Genomic DNA, 6,000 nt, shown 5'->3' with positions numbered 1-6,000 from the left:
CTGTGGCACTTGGCCTCTGTGTGTCTTTCCAACCTCATCTCACATTTCTTCTGCTTGTTTTGCTTTGTCACACAGGATTCTGACATTTCCCAGACATCTCTCTCTACACTGGTCCTAGGACACCTTAATACTTAATACTAGCTCTCCACATAGCTGGCTCCTTCTCATCCTCTTAGGTCGCAGTCTAAATATCACCTCCTTGAAGAAGCCCTCCCTTATCCCTCTCTCTGTTTATTGCTTCTTACCCTATCATTATTTATGGAAAATTTCTTCTTTAGCACTTATCATAATCAGTACTTCTTTTGTTTGTTCATTCAACTGTTTAAGTGTTCCTTCCACTAGAAGGTAAGTTCCTCAAGGATAGGCATCATATGTGTTGTTCACCATTGCATCCCAGTACCCAATAGTGTCTGATTCACATTCGGTGCTGATTTTATGAGTAAGCGAATGAAGAAAACACAGGGCTACCACATCTTATTTCACTTTCACTCCTAACAACTTGACTATTTGAGGTCATTTAAGGTATCATCACTTTATATACAAGACCTGATCAAAGACCAGGCATGGTGGCTCACGCCTGTAATCCCAGCAATTTGGGAAGTCAAGGCAGGCAGATCACTTGAGATCAGGAGTTCAAAACCAGCCTGGCCAACATGGTGAAACCCCATCTCTACTAAAAATACAAAAATTAGCCAGGCATGGTGGCACATGCCTGTAATCCCAGCTACTTGGGAGGCTGAGGCAGGAGAATCGCTTGAACCTGGGAGATGGAGGTCGCAGTGAGCTGGGATTGTACTGCTGCACTCCAGCCTGGACGACAGAGTGAGATCCTGTCTAAAAAAAAAAAACGATCTGACCAAATCTTAATTATGACCAACAAACAAATTTGCAATCCTGGGGGAAAAAAACTGATGCTTTTTTTCCATGTTGAATTGGTCAGTTAAACAAGGTTTATACATGACAGATAACTTTTCGGAATGGGTACAAGACTAACAGACCTTTCCAGCATCATACTGTCTCTATTTTAGATAGTTACGCAGATAGTTTCACTGATATGTTCAAACTGTTTTGTGTCAGGTCTTCTCCTCAACTGTCCTTATTAATGTCTGGTAGATTCAAGGAGACTAACCCCTGGCAACTATTTATTGAAACTAAGAAGTAGTACTTGACTTTTAAAAATTATTTTTCTCCTTATTTGACGTTTTATTTTACAATCTTAAAAGAGGATCCAATTTAGTTGATGGTTTTTGGCCCAATTTCTACATTATTCAGTCAAGCTAACTGGATGTGTTAGATGTGTGAATACTTTAAGACGATGCAAGCTGACACTCTCATTTCTAGGAAATTTGTTCTTTATAGTATGCATAGTTTATTATCTTTTGTCAATCTAATTGAGATTAACAAATTGACTTTATAGATGCTATTATTAAGATGTGGCTTCCATCAAATACCATTTATTTATTATTCTAACAATCAATGTAATTAATAGGCATTCATTTTAGAAAATTTGGAAAAGACAGAAAAAAGGAATTATCTACAAAATTCCTCCTATAAATAACCCTGTTATTGCATTTTGCTATATGTTATTTCAGTTTTTGATTTATACATATACATATTCATTCCTTCACTCACCTATTCAACAAACACTCATTTAGTATCACTTGTCAAAAACAAGTGTAGGTGCTGCTGAACAAGACATATACATTCATGAGGTTTGCGTTCTAGGGAACAGATAAAACAAATAAATAAGATCATTTGGTTAGTGACAGAATACAAAACAAGTAATGTGACAGAGAGAAAGTCATAAATGGGGAGACAGTGAGGGCTGGCTACTTTAGAGAGGGTTAGCAGAGAAAACCTTCCTAAGAAAAAAATTTTTGACCTGAGACCTAAAGCACGAGGAAGGGCCAGACATGGGAGGATGTGTAGGAAGAACATTCCAGGCAGAGGGAGCAGCACATGCAAGGAAGGGTCTGGTTGTTTCTAGCAATTGCCACTAGGTTATTGTGGTTGGAGCTAGAGAATAAAAAGGCCAGGACCTCTCATATGAGTTAGGCATTTTAGCCAGCTTTGTGTATACTTTTTTGCTTATGGTGTTTTTGACTTAGAGAATTTAAATTTTAGTGTTGTCAAATCAATCTGTCATTTTCCTTATTTCTCCCATTAGAAAGCCTTTTACCTAAATGTCATTCTGAAAAAAACATTCACCCATGTTTTCTTTGGGTACCTTTATTGTGTCATTAATACACCCACAGTTTATTATAATATATAGCAAAAGATTTACATGGGAATTTTCCCTAAGTAAATAACTCATGTCTAAGCACAACTTTTTGAATGATCCTTTCTTCTCCGCTTATTTTGATGGTGCCATTAACATATACTTATTTCTTATATTGAAGGCCCATGAAGAGAAAAGTGATAATAGCAGAGTGATCGAAACAGTTTTTTAGGATATTTATTCTGGCAAAAGTTTGAACCATTTAAACAGAGATGGTCAGGAGCTTGAGAAGTGGAAGATCAATTGAGAAGCTACAGTAGTCATTCAGACAAAAGGTGATAAGGGCTTCAATTAGGACAATAATACTGAGAATGGAAGAGAAGTCACAGATTTAAAAAAAAAAAAAAACTGAAGACACCAAATAAATAGAGCTCATCAAATGACTGGAAATCATGGCTGAGAAAAAAATAATTCTGAGCAGAACCCAAAATATAAAGCCTCCACATCTCGATTAGTGTTACATGTTCATAATCAAATGTCCACTCTTACTCATTTATTCTGAATTCTAATAAAATATTGGAACAGGGAAAAATCAACTAATCTTTCTTCTTGGCACATTGAAAGCAAAAAATCACAGAGCCCAGTTACAAACTGAGTCCCATGCTGAATTTAAAATCCCCAATCCCATCTATCCCCACTAACCCCTTCAAAACCTTGCTTATCTAGAATTTACCTCTGTAGGCTTAGTGATACTTGTTTCACCTCCAGCTCTCAAAATCTTCACACTTGTTTCTTTTTCTTTCAGTATAAACAATATGGCTTCCTTCTGGTCCTCACCTAGATTAGCCTCACCAACAGCAAGAATTTAGTAATGCTTAGGGTTGTGATAAGTTCTAAGATAGTTCAGTAATTCTTAGCTATAAGTCACTCATCAACTAACTTGATCCAAGTCTTTCTGAGTCTCCAAACTAACACCCATAGTTCTCTGGTAAATATCTCTCTGTAGAAATTTTTCCAACACAATCATGTTGATAAAACAGTTCTCCCCAGGTGTTGATCCTGGTGGTTTCCAAGGTGAAGGAGGCCATCCACCCTCTCTTTTTCTGCCAAATCAGTTTTTCTAGACAGTCAGAATTATAAAAGACTTGAACACAAACACAGAAATGACATGATGTCACCCACTGCTAACTGTGGCATTATAATACATAGGGTTATGAAATTGTTTATTGTGTTTACTGTAAAAATGTTGTTTAGACAAAAAAAACAAATTGTGGTTGCCAGGGGAGTGACTATTCCATGGGTGTGGGGTTTTCATCTAATGAAAAAGTTCTGGAAATAGATCGTGGGTGCTGATGGTTGCACAATAATGTGAAAGTACTTAATACCACTGAATTGTACATTTCAAAATAGTTAAAATGGCAAATGTTATATGTTATGTGTACTTTATCACAATTTTTACATGAATATTGTTGATGCCATCATCTAGATTTCAAAATTATCTATCTATAAATATCCATGAGAGGAATGTCTCATTATATTACCAATGTTATGAATTGCATTGTGAATCACATTCCCCTGGAATACTGGCATATGGGAAGGTTCAATCCAACTTTCATCCCTCTCCTGACAAGTGCCTAAGATGTCTTTTTAAAATAACCTTTTATTTTAGGTTCAGGGGTACATGTGAAGGTTTTCTGCTCCTCTCCCTCCTCCCACCCTCCACACCTCCCAGTGTCTGTTGTTCCTCTTCTTGTGTTCATGAGTTTTCATCATTTTGCTCCGACTTTTATAAGTGAGAATTTGGTTTCCTTTTCCTCCATTAGTTTGCTGATAGTAATCTCCAGCCTCATACATGTTCCTGCAAAAGACATGACCCTGTTCTTTTTATGGTTGCCTAGTATTCCATGGTGTATATGTACCGTATTTTCTATATCCAATCTGTCATTGATGGGCATTCAGGTTGATACCATGTCTTTGCTATTTTAAATAGTGCTGCAGTGAACATTCACATGCCTGTGTCTTATGATAGAATGGTTTCTACTCCTCTGGGCATACACCCAGTTATGAGATTGCTGAGTTGAATAGTAGTTGTTTTCAGCCCTTCAAGAATCGCCATACTGCTTTCCACACAGCTGAACAAATTTACACTCCCATCAACAGTGTATAAGTGTTCTCTTTTCTCTGCAACATCTTCAGCATCTGTTATTTTCTGACTTTTTACTAATAGCCATTACTACTGGTGTGAGATGGTATCTCATTATGGTTTTGACTTCCATTTCTCTTATGACCAGTGATGTTGAGCTTTTTTTTATATGTGTGTTGGCTGCATATATGTCTTCTTTTGAAAAATGTCTTATGTCCTTTGCCCAGTTTTTAATGGGATTGTTTTTCAATTGTAAATTTAAGTTCCTTGTACATACTGGATATTAGACCTTTGTCAGATGCAGAGTTTGCAAACATTTCCTCCCATTCTGTAGGTTGTCTGTTTACTCTGTTGATAGTTTCTTTTGCTGTGCAGAAGCTCTTTAGTTTAATTAGGTACCATTTGTCAATGTTTGCTTTTGTTGCAATTGCTTTTGGTGTCTTTGTCACAAAATCTTTGCCTATTCCTATGTCCAGGATGGTACTGCCTAGGTTGTCTTCCAGGATTTATACAGTTTTGCCTTTTCTGGTACTAAGTTGATTCCAGACTCCCTCATAATTTCATAACTTTATTTTTCTTTTTTGCCTCATTTTTCATGTCTATTTTCAATTTATTTTATCTTACTACTACTATATGTGGATTTTTGTAAGATACCTTAAATCATTTTAAGAAACTGACGGAATATAAATAACCTAAAATCAAAATATGACCAGATATAGTGTTTGCTTATTTTATCTCTCATAATGTGGTCTCCTTTCCTGGTGTGAACTTCAAAATGGTCCTTGCATTGAGATCTCCAAGAAATTCTATTAGACAAGCTGTTATTTGATAATTAACTTACTCACAGTGAACATATTCTTTTTACTGACTTTATTTGCACCTTGTATTTTCCTTTATTAGCGGAGCACCAACAGTCAAGCACCATATTATAAATGCAGTGATAATGATGAAATGTCCTTAACTCTGAGTAATAACCACTGCTAGGAAACTGAATCATACTTCCTCTCTGCCAGGTTTTTACTGCTTTCCATGCTTACAAGCAAAAAGGCTTAGCAATGCCTTTTTGTCCTAAAAGTGCAAAAATTTGCTACCTTTTAGAAAAAGAAATAATAGACAACTATAATGTGTATTCTTCTTTTTATGGCAAATTGGAAACATAAAAATAATTCCTCATAGCAGCAATTCAAGCTTTTGTCCTTGGAGGATGGGAGAGATTCCCCATAAAACAGAGGCTGGTTACAGTGGCAGATAACATTCTTAAATAGAAATCTCCATGTTTGGCCTAAAACAAATATCGAATATATGGACATTTAGAATATGTCTTGGAGATTAGATGGGTCGTCAAGACTGTAGTTCTGACTAATACAGTGACAATATTAATTACTTTATCCATTTGCTCAACAAATATTTGAGCTATATGTGCTGGGCACTGTACTATGCCCCAGGGATAAAACAGTGGGAAAAGATGTTTACTCTTTAGTCAAGGAGAGAGATAAATAAGCATACAATTATAATAAACATATTATATTGTGGTAGGAAGCACAATACAGGTGGTTGGGAAAGCTCCTAGAGAAAGTGACATCTACATTGAGGTCTGAAGTCAATCTTAGGAGAGGTGGGACTGAACTGGAAACCAAGA

Source organism: Pongo abelii, chromosome 13, assembly GCF_028885655.2.
Source record: "Pongo abelii isolate AG06213 chromosome 13, NHGRI_mPonAbe1-v2.0_pri, whole genome shotgun sequence".
In the NCBI taxonomy this organism is placed as follows: domain Eukaryota; kingdom Metazoa; phylum Chordata; class Mammalia; order Primates; family Hominidae; genus Pongo; species Pongo abelii.
Note: the sequence above shows the minus strand (reverse complement) of the source record.